The sequence below is a fragment of the Platalea leucorodia genome (genome assembly GCF_965183815.1).
Source record: "Platalea leucorodia genome assembly, chromosome: 5".
In the NCBI taxonomy this organism is placed as follows: Eukaryota; Metazoa; Chordata; class Aves; order Pelecaniformes; family Threskiornithidae; genus Platalea; species Platalea leucorodia.
Window position 1 is genome coordinate 96347207 of NC_138827.1, and position 23629 is coordinate 96370835.

Consider the following 23629-nt stretch of genomic DNA (forward strand, 5'->3'; position numbering starts at 1 on the left):
TTCATTTTAGATTTGAAGGACATATCCTTTGAAAATTTAAATCTAGCCAAATTTTGTATTTTCTTTATGATCTTTGTATTATTTTTAAAGAGAGATTTTGATTTCAGTGTCTGTAAACCAACATAGTATCTTGATTTTCTCATGTACGGAAACTGTTATACATAAAGTCATGCTATCTTCTTTGATGTTTTCTCATTGAAATTGGCATCAGTGATATTAAATATATTGGCATCTACATGATTTTAGGTGCATCAGTGCATCCTTAGGTATTTATTATTTTTCTGTTTCTCATTGCTATCTTGTGTTTTTCTTGGCAGCAGCTTTCTCACCTCTTCTCACATCGTCTAATACAATTAATCAACAGGAAGTGCTGGTCTGTACAGTCACTGACTCATAAATATTATAAAAGCTCTGTCATTGCACCCTGACAGTAACAAAATAACGATATCAAAATGTATTTCTATTAGTCATGCAGTTACTTCTATGGAACTGCAAATACACCTTTTTTTCTCTTGGAAAAAAAATGGACCTTTTCGGTAGTGTTTGATTTCCAGAGAAATAATTCACGTGTCTCTCCAATTTTGCTTGTTCTTCATTTGCTTCATGGATAATTATATTCAGAATATGGAAATTGTAATGGCTGAATTTTTATTTCAATGACAGTTTGAGATGGAACTATCTGAATCTGCTCGACAGAAAATAAATTCACAGTAAATAACAAATTACCTTTGTCTTACAAAATAAAGTAAATAATGGATTCAAACTTTATTGAGAAGAAGTATGGAATGTTTTCAAAATGTTAATTTAGAAAATTGGATGCTCACATTTATTTCATGCATTTCAGGCTGATCTGCAAGTGGAATCACTTGTTAACCAAAGCAGAACACAGAAGAATAAACTTGCAGAAATACTTAGAGTAAACCTAAGCGAAAAAATACATATTTTTCACTTTAAAAATATTTAGTAATAGTGGGAGAAGTCCTTTTCAATTCCTGTTTTTTTGTTTTCCACTACATTGTCAACTTTTGCAGTGTGATCTTAGCTCCACTGAAGTCCATAGTGAAAAACAAAAATCCCTCACTGGAGTAAAATCAAGCACTTTGTGAAATATGCGTATTCTGAAAATTAAGACCTTGAAAACTGAAAACACTTTTTCTTTTGTCCTGTTTTCTTATTATTACCTCTGTGAGCCCTCAGAACTCTTCAGCTCATTTTTCATGGAAATTATGAACATATTTCTGACTCTATTCTCTTAACCATCCACCAATACAGAAGACAACACTTATCTTCTTATTTGCAAAGCAAAGCTTTGGAGCTATTATTTACCTGCACAACAGACTTAATACAGGCAGCAGCAGCCAATAACTGTTGTCATGATCTCCACATTTTGCTCCAAAATATTCCAGTCTTTGGAATAAAAACATTGCTGGAGCTGCAAAAGCCCTTCATTTGCAATCCCCTCAATAAGACTAAGATTTTTTTTTTTAGTGGTCCCTGCCAATAAGACAGGACATTTATCTTGGCCAGGATTCATATGTGTTGACAAGGGAATGAGCAAAGTCATAACCCACTTTACACAGGCCATGAAATATTCCCATCAAAGGGTAACACTGCTAAACTTGGGCTGATTTTAAGAGGTGAAGAATGCTGTATAAGCATGAATCCTTAGAGCAGTTAAATCCTTCAAAAGGCAGCCATATAACAGGATTTAATCTAGAATAAGAAGTAAAAGACCTACATTCGTGGGTCACATATGAGACAGAGCTCAAATTCTGCGTATTTAATTTTTTCCAAGAAATGATTTGAAGAATATCCACTTTATTCAACTGCCAGACCTAAAGCTTTCCAAGATAATATACTGCTTCCTTTGATCCTGCTTTGGCACAGACACAATATGCCTCACTGTAATCCAAATCCTCTCTTTTGTTTCCTGTTTAACATCAGACATTTTAACAGAAAAAAAAAAAAGTCCCTGTTCCATCCATGTCTCAAAAACACCTTCTCTGCATCTTTTTGCTTTACCTCTGAAACTGGCACATCTGGAGATTGCATCTCCAATTTTGCTGTGTTTTCTGAAAGTTTCCCTATCCCAAAGCTCTTGTATTCACAAATCTGCAGTTTGAACCCATAAAATACTTTCCATCCTTACCTTGTGGAAAACACCAAATATATGCATATCTTAAATCTATGCTCAGTTCTTGATCGCATCAAGATGGTTCAGTTGAGGTTGATGCCATGAACTCAGGCCCTCAGATTATTCACCCTGATAACCGAGAAGTCAAGCTTTAAATCTAGGCTCACTATCATTGACTACAGCTAGGATTTATGACTGCGCTTCTCTTAAATGCTTATATTAATGAATCATAATTGCTCTGCTGAGACAAATTGGGTTTTGCTATTCAGATCTTCCCACGGCAAAATCAGCTGGCTGCCCTTGACAGTCAGATTTTCAAAAAGTTTCACAGATTTGCTTCATATAGTCATTAAATATTACCCAGGTTCTTGATCCATCTGCAACGCAGCAGAGTCCAGTCCTGCACACAATGTCATGCTGCCCAGTAAGGGGTGTTTTTGGAAAACAAATCCCACAACAAACCAGCCCATCACTATGACTGACCAATTCAGATAGGACAAGAAGTGTTTTGTAAGTGGTTATGAATCCTTGGTGCCATATATCTCTTGCTGGAATGTCTTATAAAGGATTATACAGACTTTGAAACACCTTCATATTTTTTCTCTTATTCTCCTCCACTCGTCATCAATGACCTCAACTATTGCATGGAGTTGTCCGCCTGTTCTATATAGGCTTCAAATCATTGCATTGAGTCATATATTTTTCATGCTAGCCTGCATTTGTATTTGAGACAACCAGGTTGAAACAGCTCATATTTCCCTTGCAAAGTGGTGATTTAGTTAATTATTGTTCTTAGCTCCTTCTGCAGTTTATTCCTGTTTTGGGCTTAGCACTGTGCTTTCCCCCAAGAAAGTTGTTTCCTGCCTACATGAGATATACAGCTACAACAGAAAGTTTCATTGCATCTTTCATTGCATCTTAACAGAAAATCCATCAGTCATAGTGCTCCTCATTAAGTTTTAATTACTCTTTTAGGTATTATGGACTCAGGTTTTCCTGAATACCTTGAAAGAAAACTCTAAAATTTTAAATGTGTTTTTGTTTGTGTTTCACTGCAACAGTTTCCATGAGGGTGGACACGTCTGGGTTGTAGAGGAATCCTTGCATGGCTGAGAATGTAACAACTGGATTGTGCACAAAACAATTAAATATTTTCTGAGTGCAAAAGCACTGCACATTTTCTCCTCACTTGTTCAGCGGAATACAAATGAGTGGGTCAGATGGAAATCTATTCTTCCTTTTTAAATGTCTACTAATGGAGCAATTGTAAGAAGGCTGAGTCATAATGTAAATGTGTTTCTGACCAAAGGTCTGACTATTCCAGCACACTTCAGAGTATCCAGAGAAGTACATATAATCTGCATCCACTCCAGTTATTCAGCAGACTCCTGTAATTCTCTCAAGAGCACTGTTGGAAAGAAACGAACAGACATAGGGAAATTGTTGGAGTAAATTTTGATCTAACTGAACTGAAGCTACTACTTCTATTATAGGAAAAAAGCTTCTTTACAGAGGCCAAAAACAATTACAGTAAAATATACTACAGTTCATCTTTGACATCAGAAAGGTGTCTAATGAATATTTATTTTCAGCATAAAGAGTGTCTTCTAAGAGGATACTTAAGTCTATCCTTTTTGATATACAAGAGAGGGAAAAGAGCCACCAAAGGAGAGGGGGAAAATTGGAGGAGAGAGTAATGGTATTAGTACAAAGGAGAACCAGGGCATTGGGATGAAAATCTTCAAATAGTTTAATAAGAAGTAAACTAACAGAAAAAGACCTGCAAGTTATATATGAAATCATTAATACAAAGTGAACTCACACAACATGTATGGCAAAAAGATTTAGCATTACTCAGTTAAGTAGAAAATGTGTCAAGAACTATACTGTCCCTTCCCCTGGAGAGTATCAGTCATAATTGTTACTCAAATTTAAAGGATCCCATATACTTTTCTAATGACACTTTTTCTAGAAGGGTGGACAAAAGAAGGTCAGAGGTTTAATAAGTACGTAGGAAAAGAAGGGACAGTTAGCAAACAAAAGGAACAGACAGTGAGAGAGAAGACGTTAAACTAGTAAAAAGAGAGAGACTGGGATATTTAGTAGCTTCTCCTGCAAATACAGAAATCATTTGGAAAAAAGTTAAAGACCTTACATAAAAGGCTTTTTCATAGGAAAGGTGTATTTGCAATTTGGTCAAATCCTGAAATCAAACTGTGCTTTCCTATAGATCTACATGTCTTCCTTCCACATCTAAAAAAAAAAAAAAAAAAAATATCCTCAGTACCTGTTTTCTTAATGTTAATTGTTGTCAAAGACCCTAATCTGTTTTGACAGTCATGGTACATTTATATGCAGCCTCTCAGCTGGAAAGGAGCTGAAGCAGAAGGAAGGATTTTTCTAGACTGGACTGCTAGGACACAAGTTTTTGGCTGTGCAAACAGGCTCTGACTCTCAAGTAGGTATGTGCATGTGCTTGCACAGTGTTTCAAATATTTTTAGCTTTGGATTGCCACCAACTTGTAAACTTTCTGTGTGCCTGTGCACATTAATTCTTTTTCTCACTGTAAACTTCCTCACCTTTGGGGAAAAAATGGCTTGAGATTATGTTAGGAGAGTAAACACACTTAGCCCTAGGTCTAGGTCAAACATTGACTCGAAGAAACAATAATTGTGTCAGTAAATTATTTCTGGCACAATATCTGTCACCTGTTTCAAAAGAGTTGAAGGCAAACATGCCCATTCCTCAGCTTAAACAAACCTGGCCTCCATGCTGCTGAGCTGGCAAGAGATGGTTACATTTCTTTTCTCCTTTTTTTTTAATCAAGTTTTAAAAGATCCTTGTTGCCAGGTTTCAACAACAGCCATTTTAAGCTCTGGGGGTTTTTTCCTGCCAACTTCTCATTTCTTCTTTGTTTTCTGAGGGGGAATTTGAGGGCTTTCCTCTGCAGGAGATGGGACAGTCACTTTCCTTGTGCTCATGTCTCCCCTTCTGCTGGAGGGTCAATGTGTCTGTCTGGGAAGGACTTGGTGAATCAGGAGTGAGTAGCAGTCAAAGTACTCAATGCAAGTATTTGTGTAAACATTAGGAAATGAAATTCCTATGTATTGTTAATGCTGTTGTATAGGAGAATAATAACATTGAATAAAGGTATCCCTACATCTGTTCTGGAGAGCTCATCTTACATGCGTGGTTCAGAACTCAGTGAATGCAGCAACTTGTACTAGTTTAAAGCTTAACTGCAGCATTATTATTAGTTGCTTCTCAGTTTGCTTCTCAGCTTACCCATATCTGAAGTTTTTTAGACCAATCTTGTTATGTTCCATCCTAAATGAAGAAAACCAGATGGACAAGATGGGTCACAGACAGCCTTCAAATTATGCTGTATTCTCCAAGGAAGCGATGAAATCCTTCAGTTTTTTCATTTATGAGTGGCTGTTTACTTATACTGCCTCATAACTAGACCTTGGGATTCATTAATGACTAAAAAATCAAAGACCCTGTAGCAAGCATTTATGTAAACCTTAATGAGTAAAAAAAGAGTCATATGTATCTTTCATATCATGGTATAGGAGAAGAATCGTATCAAATAACCCAGAGTATGCTGTAACGTAAATGTATCAGCTGTGGGTCTGCATAAAAATAAGACACATAAAACTTTATAGCCAATGTCTTTTTAATATTCTAAATTACCACATAAGTATAAAAAATTACTTTGCCTATGTCCTGTTAGCCAAGGAGGCCAGAGGTCTAATGTTTTATCTTATAAATTAATTTTAAGAAATAAACCAAACTGTCTTTGAACAGTAAGCTGATGCAAAAATAATGATTACATGCAAAACCCTTAGCATAAAATGAAATTAGACAAGAAATAAAGGAAATGATACAATACTATTTGAATGATTAAATCAATTTAGGCTGGGGTCATGCTGCATTAAGGGAAGACATTATATAGGCAGGACTATATTTTCCTTTCCTTTAGAGAGGACTGAAGTTTATTTGACTCCCAGACCTTAGCAATACATGTGACACAGGCGAATGTTATTTTTCACTGTCATTTTAGTAGGAAATGAAAGCTGTTCCTCTTGAATGCAAACCTTGCTACTGTGACCGATGTGTTCTTGAGTTTGGATTATTTGAAAAGGCTATACCACTGGTGACCTCAAAAAATGAAATTATCAAGGGCAATCATATCTCCCCTCTTCAATGTTTTAGCAGAAACAAGTCTGCTTTTGTAAACAAGCTCTCCTCACCTGCTGATCCTTTAGTCCTTCTCTGTACCTATTCCAGTCCCGATTCACCTTATCTGAAGATGGACAAGAGGCAATGTATGCAGCAACTCACTTCGGAGACTTATTCAGTAACCTGAATATTTCATTATCTTCTCTGGAAAAAGGCTGCACTTGCACTTCTCTAACACCCTACAGAGCAGCTCTTATACAGCATGCAGCTGAATACTATATGTTATGTTTTTGCATGTGTCAAACTGATGACTTCATTACCTTCTCTACATGAACTAGTGCCGGGGAAGGTTATGGAGCAGATCGTCCTGAGTGCCATCACACGGCATATACAGGACAACCAGGGGATCGGGCCCAGTCAGCATGGGTTTATGAAAGGCAGGTCCTGCTTCACTAACCTGATCTCCTCCTATGGCAAGGTGACCCACTTAGTGGATGAGGGGAAGGCTGTGGATGTTGTCTACCTGGACTTTAGTAAGGCCTTTGACACCGTTTCGCACAGCATTCTCCTGGAGAAACTGGCTGCTCGTGGCTTGGATGGGCATACTCTTTGCTGGGTAAAAAACTGGCTGGATGGCCGGGCCCAGAGAGTGGTGGTGAATGGAGTTAAATCCAGTTGGCATCTGGTCACATTTGGTGTTCCCCAGGGCTCAGTACTGGGGCCAGTTCTGTTTAATATCTTTATCAGTGATCTGGGTGAGGGGATCGAGTGCACCCTCAGTAAGTTTGCAGATGACACCAAGTTGGGTGGGAGTGTTGATCTGCTGGAGGGTAGGAAGCCCTACAGAGGGACCTGAACAGGCTGGATCAATGGGCCGAGGCCAACTGGGTGAGGTTCAACAAGGCTCAGTGCCAGGTCCTGCACTTGGGTCACAACAACCCCATGCAACGCTACAGGCTTGGGGAATAGTGGCCAGACAGCTGCCCGGTGGAAAAGGACTTGGGGGTGCTGGTCGACACCTGGCTGAATATGAGCCAGCAGTGTGCCCAGGTGGCCCAGAAGGCCAAGAGCATCCTGGCTTGCATCAGAAATAGTGTGGCCAGCAGGACCGGGGCAGTGATCGTCGCCCTGTACTGGGCACTGGTGAGGCCGCGCCTCGAATCCTGTGTTCAGTGTTGGGCCCCTCACTCCAAGAAGGACATGGAGGTGCTGGAGCGTGGCCAGAGAAGGGCAACGAAGCTGGTGAAGGGTCTGGAGCACAAGACTTATGAGGAGCGGCTGAGGGAGCTGGGGTTGTTTAGCCTGGAGAAGAGGAGGCTGAGGGGAGACCTTATTGCTCTCTACAACTACCTGAAAGGAGGTTGTAGCGAGGTGGGGGTCGGTCTCTTCTCCCAAGTAACAAGCGATAGGACAAGACGAAATGGCCTCAAGTTGTGCCAGGGAAGGTTTAGATTGGATATTATTAGGAAAAATTTCGTCTCTGAAAGGGTAGTCAGGCACTGGCACAGGCTGCCCAGGGAAGTTGTTGAGTCCTCATCCATGGAGGTATTTAAAAAACGTGTAGACGCGGTACTTAGGGACATGGTTTAGTGGTGGACTTGGCAGTGCTACGTTAGTGGTTGGACTCGATGATCTTAAGGGTCTTTTCCAACGTAAACAATTCCATGATTCTATGATGATAATTATCTATATTATACCAAATCAGATATTTCACTGAAAGCCAAAACCCAATATATCCATTAACTTTTCCTTTTTTCAAAAACATGTAATGTCTAAGAAAAAATCATGATGATTTAGTTAGAGTAAATTTGTGGAGCATTTCACTCTATTTCCTCATATGCATTTTTTTTCATTCCAAATGCAGACGGAGGTAAGCCTAGCAGAAGTATGGCAGTGGTTTCATGTCTTGCCTCAAACCTTTTTTTCTCAAGGACTCCTTCTAGGATTTGAAAAAGGTACATCAAAATGTCTAGGCAATGTTTGTGTGAAGTCTCATGTCAAGATTATTTAAGATTCTTAAGACTTTAACTTATTGAGTTACCTGGCTGGCATCACTTTGAGCATGAAAAATGCAAACCAAAATTGGGTTAATGAAAGGACTGGTTTTTAGACTGTGCATATGCAATTAGTTAAGTTCATTGCTGTCAGATATTATTCCGGGAAGGAGTTTAGAAGGATTCAAATGAATGATTAGACATTGGTATGGATGGAGTGAACATCATTGACAGAACATCAAATAAGGACATAATGAAGGGGCTATGAGCCCTTGTGCCATAACAAGTTAACTGCAGTGCTTCAGAGAAAAATACTGTTATGACCGGTCTTTCTATCACCAACACGATTATTGTACTTCTGAAACTTCAAGCAATGCCTAAAGAAGCAAAGGATGCTGCAGTAGATGGACCATAGGACAGTTGTGACATTCCAAGAAACAAACCCAAAAATTCTAAACTCATCATTTTAAACATCTTAATCTATTCTACCATTTATTCTGCCTATTCTGTTTGTAAACTCCATTAAAGTGCATTAACAAACTATAATACTGAAGGCAGACAAGAAATCTAATTATCTTTTGTCGCAAAGCACCATATGCTTCTTTTAACTTCAGATAATAGACTGAAGAACATTAGTATTTTAAATGAATCTTTGATGAAGTTGAACAAGAGAGAGGAAAAAAAATGTTAGCCAATATATTCCATATACATTGTTTGTTACTAGATGGGTTTGCCTTGTCACATACTTATTTTGCAGCATACCAAAGAGTAAATGAAAACAGGCGACATGGTTAGCCACTTTTATGTCAGACATCATTTTGCTTCCAGCTGTGGCCCTGAGGAAGTTTTTGTTCAGGGTTTTTTTATTATTACTGTATTTTTGGCATGCTCATCTAGTTGCAAAAACACCAGATGTCTCCATTGACTTTTTGAACGAACAAGGAAACTAGAAAATAATAATAATAATTTTAAGCCCCTTCATATATTGCACACATAAAGGATGGTCCTGTTCTTTGGGATTTGTTTTTTACTCCAAAATTTTATACTGCAAAAAATAAAAAATAAACAACACCCCAACCAACCAAAACAAAACAACACCTTCTTGTGGCTGACGACAAGTGTGGATCCACTGAACTGAAGATTACTTATTCAAAAGCAGTGAAGCCAACATGTTCCCTCTCCATCCTGTTGGGTGTCTGCTTGCACCAAGGAAAGTGAGGCTATGTGGGTGCAGAAGTGGGGCCATCAGCCCACCCCAAGCCATGATCTTCAGCCAGGACCTCACACACTGAATTTGTGCTGTTGACACCGCACAAGGGATTTCTCCAGCCCATATTTCAGAGAGGGACAATTGCCCCAAGGAGCCTGAGTGGATGTGTAGAGCTAACCCCACTTCACCCCTTTCTCCAGTGGGATGGTAAGCCATGTGTCAAATGCGGTGTCCATTTTTCCAGGGGTATCTGCCTGTTTTCAAATGGCAACCCTTCTGGTGATAAGAAGAACAGTATGGAAAAATAGTTCTTTAAAAATATTTCTATTGCCCACCTCTGAAATTTTGCTTTTCCTCTTCATCCACAGGTTTTATATGAGAGTTTCTGAGGTAATCAATGTAGTTGTATGGTTCTTTCTACCATCGGCAGCTACCAGAAATTTTTTTAAATGCATGATTAGTCTTTTATTGAGTAATCCATAAATAAAGTTAAAAGATAAACAAATGGCTCTTTACAATATGGAAATTAGAGAGAAAAAAAAAAAAAGCTATTTTAGATACTTGGCAAGACTCATTTTGCTTTGTCTCCAGATAGAAAGAAAACAGAAACCATTTGGCATGTCTGCAATGAAGACATACACATGGACTATCAGAAATACTGCTTCATGAAGCCGTTGCATGCTTTTCCAGGTGATTAATACAAGCCTGTAACTTTAACAGTGCATTGGAAAGAAAAGTGAAATAGTTGTTTGGATATTTTGGTGCCAGCCTTTCTCTATGCTTCCCAACCCATGGCTCAATTTAAGCTCATTTTAAAATCCTTAGCTACCTGTGCTGAAATTACACTCCTATTTAGGAAGACAGAGATTTGGTAGAAATTTCAGTGGGTTCAGGGTTGCTCAGTTTTTACTCCTCTGCCTGTTTCCCACCAGAGTTAGAGACCATGTGTCTTGCAGGATCTGAATTTTTTAAAATTTTAAATGCATTTTTCACTTTTATGTTATCGATGTGACATGATGTGCTCATTTCAGATTATGTGTCTTTGCCTTTATGTACAACATCAACAATGTACCTTTATGGCTGAGATTTAAGGAAAAGAAGAAAAAGGCTTTCATACATGCACACACATTTGTTCTGGTTTTCTTTTAAAGGATTACTCACATTCTTTCCAAAAGAAGTTGGCAATACTTTTTCTCAGAAAGGAAATTAATTATAACAGCAACTTCTGGTTTCCTTAAATATATTAGTACTTTAATATTTGATACGGGGTTAAGATCTGAAAAGAGAAATAAAAGCTGTTAAATCTTTAACACATCACTTCAATTTCCTCAGAAAGTCTGGGAAAGCAATTCCATCTATTCTATTCATTACATAAAGCAAAAGAGGATTATTTTAAATGCGTTCAAAGACCTTAACTATGTAATATCCTGGTGGAATTCGCATGTAATGAAGATTTTAGATCAAATTCTGCTTTCAGATAAAGCCACAGTAATATCTTTGACTTCAGGACCTGTTTGACTGAAGGCAAATCTTGACCACATCCTGCTCTGGCAGTTTTTTGGGCAATGTCTCCTTCCCGGCTCAGAGAATGGTTCATATCGGTCAATCCTGCTCCAAATGGAGGCTCAGGGACCATCAGTCATCTGCAATATGCTCTCATTCTGAGTGCAGAGTGAAGGAATTTGGAAACTAGATAAAGAAATGTAATATTGGTTAGCTAAAGAATTTTACTCAAAGCAATAATCCACAATTTAAAATGTTTTTAACTGGTCCTAAGAATGCCCTTTTCCAGTTTCACCTGCAGAAGGAGAGGCGTAGCTGGCTAATATAATTTCCAGACTGAAAAGAAATATTTTTCTAGCTAAGCATTTCATTTGGATCCTGACAGTTCATTCACGATCCTTTGGGTTTTCATCTCTCCACTTCAAGTATATTATTCCAGATAATAGCTACAGTATTTACCATTTTTATCTCCTCCTCTCAGTGGTTCTATAAAAGTGCTTTTTGCATATATTCATCTAAAATGTTTCTTGCAGGGCTTTTGAGTGCACTGAGGGGCACTCCAGCCAGTGTTGTCTGGAAGTGGATGCTCAAGATGCTTTTGACCTGTTTTTTTCCACTCTTATCAACTACACTTTTGTATACTCACTTTAAAATTAGTCCATCAACACTAGTCTTAATTGCATTTCTTTATAAAGTTTCTCTCCTGCATCCTCTTTACAATGATTCTTTTGCAGCTGGCCTTGCTTTTTTGGGCTGCATATTCAATTTTCCTGGACTAATGAACCTTATATCACTTCGGAAATGCGGAATACAGTTAGAGGGAGGGATGGCGATTGCATCCTCACCAAAAACTGCTGAGAAAGAGATAAATTTGATCCCACCTCTGGCTGAGGAGATCTTTCAGCCCCATCCCAAGGCTACTAGTATAACCTCAGTCTACTAATAAAGAGTGCAAAACTACCTCGCTTCTAAAAGTTCTGTTCCACATTTAGCCAGGGTGCTATTCTTAAGTGAGCTGTCATCAGTTCTTCAAAAGAAAGCACACAGATACCTCTCAATTCAATAATTTCAAGTGAGATGCAAATGGATGATGGCATGTGTCCAAAGTCCCAAGTGAGAGACCTGTGCTGCAGTGGGAGCAGCATGTACGTGACTTTCCTCTTTTTATGTCTTCCACTTACTTCTTTTAAGCGGATGTCTCCCTGATTGTATGGTTGAGGATCCTAATAGTTGAGGATGTCTCCTCATTGTACAGTTTTGGATCCCAGATCCCAGAAGCTGCAGAGAAAGACTAGGATGGAAATAACTGAAATCTATTTTTTTTTTTTTCTTTTTTCTTGCAGTTGGACTAGATCATCATTGTAGGTCCCTTCCAACTGAAAATACTCTGTTATCTATTCTATTCTTTTTCATGCGTTCAGTCTTAAGCATCATTTGCACTAGTAGCTCCCCATCTTGTCTTTGGGCAACATTTTTTTTAAGTAAGTTTCCTGTCTTCACTGCAGAGTGATTCTCTAATCTCCAGGAAAGAAGAGAAAAATGGACAGTTTCCCCTGAGCCATCATAAATATTTCCTGCCAGGACCCCTGTGATAAGATGGAGCTGGTGATTTCATTTTGCAGCTGCATCACAGAATGGCAAAAAGGAATCATACGGTGTTACTGCTTATAGAGCTCATAAAGCCCTATCTCTGTCCCTACATGCCCACACTAAAGAATGGATATGATAAAGCTTGGATATCATCCAAACCCTGCTTTCTGTCTCCAGTTTTCTGGTTTCAGCAGCTGAGCTTTTCAAATATATACTAGAATAATGTGAGCTCAGGAGATCTTTATTTAAACAAATAGAATTAGGCTGTATAGCTATGTTGCTAATGACAGTTCCTGAAACATATTTAACAGCAATTTGATGTTATTATTACAGCTAAGTAGTTTTCATAAGGCCCCAGTTAAATATTTCTCCACTAACTCATCAAGACAAAGAGTTGACCTCAGCTTTCTTTCAGAGTCCATCAATACAGCTCCTTGGGAAGCAGAGGGGCCGTTTAAAACAAAAACAAATTTGAGAACTTCCACCTCCTCCTGTTCCGTATTAGCTAAACACACTGAGCCTGCAGGGCTGCCCATCCCTTGATGGCTCATAATAGCCATTTTCATTCTATTTTTAAAGGTAAAGTTCTTCATAAAGGTGGGCTGCCTGCTGGGTTCCTGATGGATTTAAGATCTTGATATTCAGATTACGGTGGAAGTAGCTGAAGAGGAAGGAAAATGCATTCTAGTCTTGCTGTTGTGTTCAACGGAAGTCTAATCACATCAGGCATTTTTTTCAAATTAGCATTATTTGTGTTTAGCCTTCATTAGCATAGTTTAGATTAAGCAGTAGGTTACAGTAAACCCTACACAAACCGGGACGTGCTTTGTTTTAAATGCCACACCGTAAAAATCTCTTAAGCTCCTCTACAAAGGGGTATAAGGGCTATATATTTATAGAGATCCATGAAAAGGATTAGAAAGGAAAAAACACACATGCTTTTGTGTGAATTTTATTTATATGAATAAGATGAAGTTATTAGCCAGAAGGAAAAAGATTCTGCCAAGAAGAGAGCATCACTGCGTTTTACCAGTATGATGGAAATGTTTTGTAGCTGGGTATTTTCTTCAGAATATGTATATTGCAAAGCTCACCACCCCGATGTTGCCCTAGAGTCTGGGCTCAGTGCCTCTCATATGCAGAGAGGAGCTTAGGACACGTGTCCCTTACTGCTACATGCTCCTCTCAGCTTGGTGACCCTGGAGGAGCTGGGCTCATTTTCCTGCCCTTCCTGCAAAGAAGAAGCTGAGAGAAGACACTGGAAACACAGACACACATTTCCCACAAAGCACAGCTACAAGAGACCTGCATGAATTCTGAGGAAAGCATACACATTATTTTGTGCTTGATCTCTCTGGTCTTGGAAAGCTCTCCTGGACCCAGGGAAAGGTTTGGGCTGCCAGGTGAACCTGGTGTCCCAGAGGTGGCCAACAGGCTCTCAGAAAGGTTTCTGAGTTACCTGAGGTTTGTCTAATTCCTGGAAAAGTCCTTCTACCCTGTGTCTTGCTGGCAATATCATGTCTTGCTGTTCGTGTCAGTCTGTGATGTCCTGTTATCCTTCATATCCTTGTCCATGCCTTCTACTTGTCCTCTCTACTTTTAAGCCTGAACTAATGTAAATCTACATTCTTCAAAATGTCAAGGCCCATTTCCTTCAATCTTCCTTTCATGAGCATTAACTCTTAAACAGTGTGGGATACATATGGTTTCCTGACTGGCACACTGTTCTCTTCCAATTCTGGATAAAATTAACAACGTGAGATGCTCTTCCCTTTATTCAAGGTCAGATTTTTGCAAAAAAAGTCATCAGACACCTCTGGATGCACTGCCTGGCTGCTGGTGGTCCAGGGACCTTGTCAAAGCCTGCCACAGCCTCGTCAGCTAATGGCAATGCATCAACAAGCAGAGCTGATGCAGCAGCAGGATGAGTTAACCCAGCACTGGAGAAGCAGGACACTGCCATGGGAATCTCCAGTTGCTCTCCATGATCTAAAGAAGTAACTCCAGAAAAAATAAACACAGTTTTGCTTAAAAATGGAAGGAGATATGATTGAAACCCCTCTATGGAGAATTTTGAAGCAACCAAGGGACCATACTCTTAACCAGACTACTGTGTACTTGCTGAGACTGAGTCCTTTCAGCATCCACTGCAACTATGTGCATGTGTTGAAAAGTGAATAAGCAACATTATGTTTTTCCCTTTGGGGGAAAACTCTGAAAGCACTTTTTCCGCTTTAATATACTAAAAGAAGTGTAAAAGATTTCGTGCTACCTTCAGATGTCAGTGTCAGATTAGGATGTGATGACAGAGGACATAAGGTATTGCTGGACAGTAAAATGCCTCTGGCCACAAGCAAGCCTGCCCTCGTTAATTTTATCTCAACCCCATCTCCCTTATTTGTCACTGGCTCTGAATTCTTCAATCTCTTCTCTCCATAAAAATGTCTAGCTGTCTCTTAAATTCATTTATGCCATTGCCTTTTATGACCTTACTTGATAACTTACTCTTTGTGTTTTCCATCCTGAGTAAAAAGCCCTGCCTGAGTGAATTCCCTCATTGGTCTTAATTTCCTAATTTTGAGGTTGTGTGGCTGTCTGCCCTGGTTATTCAATTCCTCACCAATATGAGCATTATTTTTATGGATGTTTATTTTTTCTCACTAGCTAAAAAGTTTATTGTTTTGTTTTGTTTTTTAAATGGCAGTTAATTTACTAAAAGACCTTTGGGTAGCCTTTTTCACATTTTTATGCCAGCTGTAATTTTGGAAAAAGTTTTAAGAAACCTTACTTTTACACTATACATACATATACTATACATATAGCAGGGACTCATTACCAGGGTTGGGCACGGGCCAGAAAAACATAGCCCTGAGTCGAGTTGCTAGCTTTGGCAAGTTTCCTCCCAACATACTAGTTTTTTTCATATTTTCTATGGATTGTATATTTAAACCATCCTCCTCTACTATGTCAACCATCAACAGATGAGAACACAGCTTCTACAAAAACTTTCCTCCGGGCTGTCTTGATAATTTTTGCAATGCTTAGAGTATTAATAAACTTTAAGAAACAGTAATAAGAATACTATGCTCACAGGTATACCTCTACTCTTCACGCCTCAGCTTGGGTTATCTGTAAAACTCTCTTATATGCATTTTCTATTTTGAGACTTTGTGTTCCAGTCCAGCTCAAAAGGCATTATTAAGACTTTACCCATTTCATTTCTGTGCAGATTTCATTGTCCATCATGGTCAATATATCTTCCCTTAATTTTCACAGAGTCCAGCCAGGTAGGTCATGACCAGATTATTCCATAATCCTTTTATATATTTGGACACTGTAATGAGATCATCATCCAGTCTGCTTTTTCTTTCAGGCTAAATATGCTACACTTTTTGAGTCTTTTTCTCATCTATGGCATAAATTTAACTCCTTACCTTTACCGCGCTACTCTAAAAACTGACTAAAGTGTCAAAGCTGTAGGTGGTATTTCAATCTTTGTACTTTTGAGTTAATAGACGATTTTAAAGTTACGGTGGGTCCAGCTTAGGTACAGTTCTCACACCTTTCTTAAGCAGAAAGATCTACCTCCACGACACTGCTGAGTGTTACAGAAGCTGCCATTTGAGAGCACTAGTCAAAAAAAAAAACAAAAAAAACCAGGGCGGGGGGGGGGGAAGAGAGGAAAAAAAAAGAGAGGGGAAAAAGAAAAGGCGACTGCTAATCCTTACATGTTAACTATTCTGGCTGGTTATACTGGGACCTGATGGTTATCCTTACCAGCATGCAGCCCACCAGATAGAGGGAAGGATAGTGGCTCAAGGCATTCTTGCTCCTTTATTATAAACCATGCAGACCACAGAGCTTTGGTAGGAAATGGAGTAAATCCTCAGCAAAACAACCCAAGGTCCAGTCTGGCACATGCAGAGTGCTCTCTTATAAAGGTATTTCTTTATTATAGATGTAGTGAGAGGAAACTGAAACACTGAACCCATGGATTGTGCTGCAGTATAAAATAATAATAACTAGTTCTTGTGTTATCTGTGGGCTAGTAATGAAATGACTATGTCCTTCCTCTCAGTGTTTAGCAATATTAATTCCTATGTCCCCGAGTTACGTGGAAAGCATAAGTAGACAACCAAGAGGAAATGCTGCATTTATTTTTCAGTACTGTCTACAGTCTCATGGGGCTGGCATGGTTTGTACCAAGGAAAGACAATAATTTATTCTACTTGCAAGGAAGAAAAAAAATAATCTATAGGAGGGGGTATTTACCATAGCATAAATAAGAACATTTTGATGTTGATTTTGGAGGTAGATGTAGTAGAAATTGTCAGACACATAAAAGAGTGTTGGAGCTGATGCTCAGTAGCTAGGACAGGCAGCAGCCGCACCCAGGACAAGGTCATGTAAGTGCAAGAAAGACAGCGGGCTAATGTCCGTATTGCCATCATTTGCTGCAAGGCTATCACAATAGACATGCACCATGTAGCACTTTAAAATATTTGTTCCCAGCTGTCATTTAATGTATGAGCTGCAGCTGCTTTGCTCGGCTGCTGTTTGTCCTTCTTTGGTGTTTGTATAAAAAAAGGAAAAAATTCTAAGCAGAAAGGACCGTGTGATAGATAAAGCACCACAAGCAATTCTTTTAACACTGGTGGACTGGAACTAGCCGAAGATGACAGTTATCAGGAAAAAAATGCTGTCATTGCTTTAACTTGCTCAAGTCTGGCTGGTCATATGAGCATAGAGCTACACTTTCTCACATCCACCAAAGCATGCCTAAGATCTGTTCCTGAAAGTGCATCCAAATGCTATTCATTAACAGTTTTACCATGCGTATTTATTTTGCACTGCAAATGATAATGTGTGAACAACAAAAGGGATAATGTCATTATGGAGGTGCAAGTAGCAGCTCTGTAGTTATGAGCAGGTTTATGTTTTCATTCAAAGCCATACAGCATTTTCTGCTCCAAAGATTTGACTGCAGTAACTGAAGTGCTTGCTTAAAATAGCAGACGAAAAATTTGTTTCAGGAAATTTAAATCTGGATTAAACACATTTGTATGCTAATTAATAAAACATCATTTAAGTATTGTCTTGTGCTGTGCTTTTAATACAGATCTCCCACACCCAAGAAAATAGCTAGGGCAGAGATGGACTTCAAGCCTTATCTGTCTCTGCTCCAGCAGCCAAACCAGCAAAAGACACAATTTAAGCAGCCCACCCTGGAGATGGCAGCGCTGGCCAGATTTCCTGAGACAATGCGTGTATTGACTTTGCATGCTTTACTTGAGCAAAACTTTGGCACAAACCCCAATGCCAGGATTTATAACAGTAAGTACGGAAAGTCCTCAGGGCTCCATGCAGCTGCCTTTTCAGCATGTGCAATAGCATTGGTCTACCAGTATGCTCCATGGTTTTAGTAGCTCATAACTACATGAAGAAAGATGTGATTTTTGAAGGAAATAAGTCACATCCCGGAAAAGAAGATATAAAATGACTCTGACAATAATGCGAGAATATGAAGAGACAGGCAAATGTTAGTATCTCTCCCTAAGATGGGTCTGAAACCCATTTTGAAGGAAGCAAATGCAACCAAAGAAAGTTACAATGCAGTTTTATGTAGCTATTTGCGTCAAAAAGCAGGCTGCTTGTGTATTTGTTACACATTAGAAAAATGTACTTGCCCTGTGCACGCACAGGCTCCCTTGGTAATACAGCAGGAGCTGTGTTGTCCTGCCTTCAGACAGAGCGGGTTGCCGTCACCCAGCCTTGAGCACTGACCGCACAAACAAACAAGCAAGCTGTGTCAGTACCGGCCACATTTGGGGATTTTTTTGGCAAAATGAATTGCCATCAGTGGAGAATAATTTATCATAGCTGAACCTTTTTTGTAGGAAACACTGGCTGAGCAAACCTTTTGTCAGGAAATATTTTTCAGCTGCAAGTTCAGTTCAGGATGAAAAATGCCTCCCTGAAGTAACTAGCAAACTGATACCCAGGACAGTCAACAGGGATGTGCAAGGAAAGGTCCCTTTTCCATTGAGTGCATCTTTATTTCTGCAAATTAGTATGGCTCAAACAAAAGAGGCTAAAAGCCCTCTCTCCGCGCAATAGTCAATAACCCCAAGGTGAGGGCTTGCTCTTGGAAGATTGAGGAATGGCAGTGCAAGGACATGAGTGTGTGTGTCCTATGCCTCCAAACACCAGACCTCAGCTTTCCCAAGGAAAACTATTTAAATATTTCCTAGGAAGGGCAAATTCTTCTAATGAGGGAAATGCTTCTTTTTAGGAAGGAAGTGCTTGTTGTTCCTTTGTGCTTTCTTTGAACAACACCATCCAGCATTGCATGACCACCTTTCAGCAGATCTCCTTTAGCCCTAGTTTGGAAACACATGAAGAGTCAGGGGAAATCAGATAGAAAGAAATAGATGTGTCTGAGGTTGCAGAATTTTTTTCAAGTTTGGTTGAACGTGAGCAGGCAGAGAAATTCTTCTCGGGAGCCATTGAATCTGCAGACTTATTTCGTGCACCATGTGCGTTTGCCGGCTTTCCTCACTCTAAAGTTAGTCTGCAGTGTCCTAAAAAAAACCTGGGCACAGAGAAAAAATATTCCAGGGTGGGGTTTTTTTTGAGATTTAGGAAATATTGCCATCTTTGATGATGATATGATAAACAAAGCACCTATTGAAACAGAAGGACAGCTTGCTTTTTTTTGTCTCTTCTCTTAAATATGTTACAGCTTATTTGAAGGAAGCAGGAATTAGCTGAAACTAAATGAAACAACTATCCATGATCATCTCAATCTTTGTGACAACTAGGCAAGAAATAGTTTTGTGGTGTCACCAGAATTTTTTCTGTCTTGGACTTTTGTGGCTGCCAGGTGTGGGTGAGGGGCCGAGGTCTCGCCCCCCATTACAAGAGGGCTGTGAGGCTGAGGGAGATCTCGTGCGTCCAGTCAAAATTTTTATTTTCTCAGGTTTCATTTTAGTTTTGATCTTCTAATGTTTACACTTCAGTAAGGGATAACAAAGTATCAAAACAAAACTCATTTCCAGCCTTCAGAAAACACCTAAATGGGTTTAGAAAGGGTTGCAATGGAACACGTCAATAACACGCAAGCCTTCCTCTCTGAAGAGCTTTACATCACTATCTTTGTGGAAACAGACATTTTCCTGATTTCAACAGACCAGTGTTCCTCCTTAAAATACCTTTTGAAGGTTCTTGCCTAATTCAGGCTATTGCAGAGACCCCCAACTCCCAGAACCCCCTTACTTTCTTTTTTCCTTTTTCATTTTCTGGAATAGAGAGACCTATGGAAAACTGTAATTGTTTAACATTCACTGGGCTTTTGCAGCAAAGCCCCAAACACAACAGTTTCTTCTCAGGTTCTCCAAACACCTACACTTTACTATTGTGGGTCCAGAAGAGAGCCAGAGACATTTCCTCATTGTCCTCATCTGCCACTGGTGATGGGCACAGGCAAAAAGCTCCATGTAACTGGAATCAGGCTCTTACATCCGTGAACCTTTTTGGGAAACTGAACATGTATTGTTCAAGTTCCACCAACAGAAGGAGAGCAACTTGTCCGTGAGCCAGCTGCTTCCTCATTTCATTCCCAGTTTGCTCCTAAGAAGCCCAGTGTGTAACAGAAATCTTGCTTTATTACCACCCTTCTATGTATAGAATAATACATTCACTACAGCATTTTAGCAAGACGCCAAGCACTCCCCCGCTCAAGTAATAGACTATGATACCCCTGACATTCAGGAGGAAACAACAGAATACAATTAAGAATAGAATACGTAACATTAGCTGAAATAAAACAGATTTCCAATCAATTAAAACAGACTCTTCTTCCAATAGCACCAGACAAATAATAAATTTACAAAACTAATCGGTTCTACACAAGCTGAGCTAATGAGTGTCATTTGGGTCACATCCTCAAATTGCAAATAAATGTTATCATTTATCAACCTAACACATTACTCAATAAATCTTCTGCACCACTGTTCATACTTATCAGCTGTGTCATTTAATATTCCTTTCTGATTTAGAAAACTATTTCCTCTGGTGCCTGACCCCTTGTAATGGAAAACTACTGAAAACAGACAGTAGCTAATTCAAGAATTGTATAATTTAGAGCTAAACAGAGCTGTGGACAGCGTTGAAATGCTCTAATGTTCATTTTTCAGTGGGTCTTCTCGCAGGTTGCAAATAGTACAAGCTGTTGAGGTAAAAATTTCATTTAAGGAAAGTCAGACTGTAGGCAACGCGGGAAGAGCTTTTACAGGTCTGTAAAGTCATGAAAATGGTTACACTCTGCCCAGACAAGGAGATCTGTTATCTCATTTATGCAATGGAGAATTGTGGATGTGGATCGTGGATCCCAATTACAGGCATAAAGCCTCCCCATCTCAGCCATCTGATGTGCTGCACTCTACTTTGCATGTGTGCTAGTAGACTGGTGATTTTGGTGATTTCAGCATTTCCCAATCCCTGCCAAGATGGGAATGAGAAAGGGGGGAGCTTCCAAACACTACCTGCCCCCCAAAAAAAACCCAAAAAACCAAACAGAAGGGGAAATAAGTCTTGTTGCCCCACAGGTGATACCTGGTGGGTCCTTTCCTTCGTCCCAGCCTGCTTCCCCATAAGTGGCATCCTTTCAGGGCTCGCTGCAAGCTTCTCTGCCTCGCACAGACAAAGACCTTTTTCTGACACTTATCCATTCCAGAACTGAATTACCCGGATTCATCTTTTTCATCACAGACACATAAAAGCATCGGCATTCAGCCACTGGGACACATCTAAGAGGGACATCTTGTGACTGACCTTCTTCATATGTGCGTTTGTTTCTGCGTCTCAAGAGCATGTTTAGATTGACTCAAACACTAAAGGAGTTATGAACTGCAGTGTCCTCTTTGTGCACTTACTTTACAACACACTGCATAGCTGTGCACAATATATAGGTACAGGACCACATTTTACCATAAGGGCCCTTGCTAGCTGTGCACCAGATAGTAAATGGTCCATTTGACAAACACGGTTCATCAGTGGTCGGCTGGCTTATGTTCTTATGTGGATCTAACTCGCTTTGCATTTTCAATTCCCTTTCCACCAGCTCCTTCTGCTTGCTGCTATTTTTCCTATCAGTTCCTGCCCCACTTATGCTCTGACCGGTGATTGCATTGATTCAAGTTCCCCCTTTACCATCGTCATCACTCCTGTCCCTTCTTTATGGCGCCTAATATTCTCGTTGGCTTTCTTATTTTTATTTTCACCTCATATCCCATCCATTTCCTATTACCTCATTTGGTCCCCCTCCTTCATTTCCCTGCTTTACACTCATCTGAGTCCTTACCCTTCATCATTTGAGTCAGATAAGTTTTCTTATCCCCAACCTGCCTCTGGCACCAGCACGGCTAAAAGCAAAGGCGAGATAGGCTTTTTGTTGTCAGTTTGAGCCTTATTGTAATAGAAACCCCCAAATACAAAAAGATATGACTGCTCCAGCAGCTGGAGACCCAACATGAGCAGGCTGAGTCACCCCTCAGTAGGAGCGGTGGGAGTACGGACCATGCACGCCAAGTGCAAAGCTCTGCAACAACTCTCTGGCAAGCTGGGGGGGACCGAGGTTTGCAAAGAATTCCCCTTTGGGTAAGTTTTTATTACAAAGTCAGCAAAAATCACCTCTCTGATACAAGAGGACTCTGCTGTCAAATAACATGTTCTCATGTATAGCTGGAGATGAAATCCCAAAATTTAAATTATGTAGCCAAAAGCAAACATAAATGTGGAGAGAGTTATAAGCAACTGAAAATTAGAGGTTGATTATGGGAACTGTAGGCAACCTTAACTTAAATGTATCTTATTTCTCACTATAGATATGGTTCCCATACCACTTACAAAGAAGTCTAGATCTAATGAAATACTCCAGCATAAGCTGTTTTGCAGTCCTCATGAACCGGCCTTAACATGTTAAGTTCTATCTTATCTGAGTTTGCTGAGAATGTATGGAAACAAGAAAATCTGCCATTTCTGATTTCCTTATCAACAAAACTCGGATAAACATGCCAACACTTCAGCTGCTCATTTGAACTGTAGTTTTGATCTTACTGCTTTCAGTGAGAGTCCTGAACACTTAACAACACAGAAATATCCAAACTGGTATCTGCTGTGTAGATCTGAGAGGGAACTTTACACTTGACTGTTACACTTATTTTAATGTTTGTTTATATAATTTAATAAACACAGGAGTACTATAGATGGAATCTAGCAATGTGTAAATATCTCAAAAATAGTATGCATAACATTTATGGCACAGGATAGTCATAACGCATCAACCACTATTAAAAACACATTTACTTGAATTTTAGGGCTGCACTTCACACTGCTAAATGTCTTAGACACGTTTATCCAGCCATTTCTAATGTAACATGCAACATTAAAGTTAAAGCAAATGCATTTGCAGTGCCTGCTGACCACTTTCACCAGTTTAATACACCATTCATAGTAAGATACACACACAGAAGTGTTGCGTAAGTATTGGATAAATCATCATTATTAAAATAGTCAGCCCTCCAACTAAAATAAACACCTTTTCTTTGAATGTTAATATGCTGAAACTGATCTGAGTTATAAAATCTCTTTGCACTTTTGGTAAATATTTTCCTTTCTGAGCCTAGTCTGTGTGTATTGTGTGTGTGTGTGTGAATACTTGAGATGAATGTTTTCTGGCAGTATTTACATTTCTATATGCAGCTCATCTGTAATGATAATGAACAACTGTTAAGCATCTTGCAGAGCTTTGTCTTTGCTCCAAACTTTTTCTTTAGTCTTGCACATAAAGACACTGCTCTTTCCTTGACTAACAGTGTTTCAGCATTTGGAACAAACTACAGCTTTATAACCTGGAAATATTTTTATTCAGTCATGTTATCTACTTTAAGCAGCTTTTAGGTAGTCTCACATGAGGTGAACATGCAGGCTATTCTATGACAGTATCTATTTTCAAA